We start from the raw sequence: 1,330 nt of genomic DNA, 5'->3' as shown, positions 1-1,330 counted from the left end.
TTTTACTATTTTTTATTACTTTAATGAAAACTATATATAATTACTAGTCTAAATTGATGAATCTACCAAGTATAAGTAGGGGAATTAAAAAATAGCGGATTTGGAGAGAACTGTTATTTTTTATTCCCCCTTCCTATACTTGGTAGACTCATCAATTTTGAACTGGTGGTTCTATCGATTAGAATGATAGTAAATATCATTAAAAAAAGATGGATTAATAACGGCACATTATAATTTCTAAATATAAACGAATATGATTTGCTTTTTCTTAAAAGAAATTTTGTTCGCCTACTTAACTTGAAGCCTCTGTGTATGTTTTTGTATTTTTGTCTGAGAATAAAATTATTTAATTGGATTAGATTTTTTTTATTTGTAAAAATGTATACTTTCTGAGATATGTGCCAATAAAGTTTAATTTTGTTCATAACTTTTTTTCTACTGGAGAAATCACAGATTTAAATAACTAAGAATCTTCTCGAGAAGAAAACGGAATATTTAGAAAAAAATACAGCTATAAAGTAATAATTGGAGAAGTTTGTCGAGGGGTGCGGTCAGTAAAGAACAACATAAATAAACAAAACCATATTTATTTATTTTATGCCGACGTTTCGACCTGAGTTTCAGGTCTTCATCAGGGGTTATGGCGTAGAAGGTAGGCCTGCAACTGGAGGACCCCCCGACAAACTTCTCCAATCATTAATCTACGGTCAACTATCTACACCTCACTATAAAGTAATAATATAAAGTAAATAATAAATCGGTTAAGAACTTTCGGAAACCTAAGGTTTAGTAGCAAACGGACATTTCATTTTTATTTATATAAATTAGCATTTGTTTCCGACAAAATATTTATTTTATAAACTATGATGAAATATTTTAACATGACCTCTCCGTAACATATGCTTCGTTTTCTCCGAAATCTCTTTAAGATTAGGTTTGATTTTATTGCGGTGACTCATTAGAGCGAACCTGTAGTTCATGAATTTGGTTTTAATGATATTTAAAAATTGTATTTGAGTCACGCTGAATCATCAGACTCATTGATAAGAACTATATGTAACTCATCGGATAATTAAATGCATAATATATCTACTATAAAGGATATATTTGTATTTGTTGCACTTCAGTATATTGGAAGATACCTAAAAATATCTCTGAAATATCAGTCGATGTGTCGCCTATGCAATTTTTGCAACAGACCAGAGTTTTTTTTATCAACTCTTCACTCTTCATGAATTAAAACACCGTGAATATACTTAAGTTAACAAAAATGTTTGAAGTAATTACTGTGTAAAAACTTGATGAAGTATCATGGTGACACTACGAAACT

This window comes from Halyomorpha halys, unplaced genomic scaffold (genome assembly GCF_000696795.3).
Source record: "Halyomorpha halys isolate HHAL.00 unplaced genomic scaffold, Hhal_1.1 Scaffold1361.1, whole genome shotgun sequence".
Classification (NCBI taxonomy): Eukaryota; Metazoa; Arthropoda; class Insecta; order Hemiptera; family Pentatomidae; genus Halyomorpha; species Halyomorpha halys.
This window is presented reverse-complemented; position numbering follows the sequence as displayed.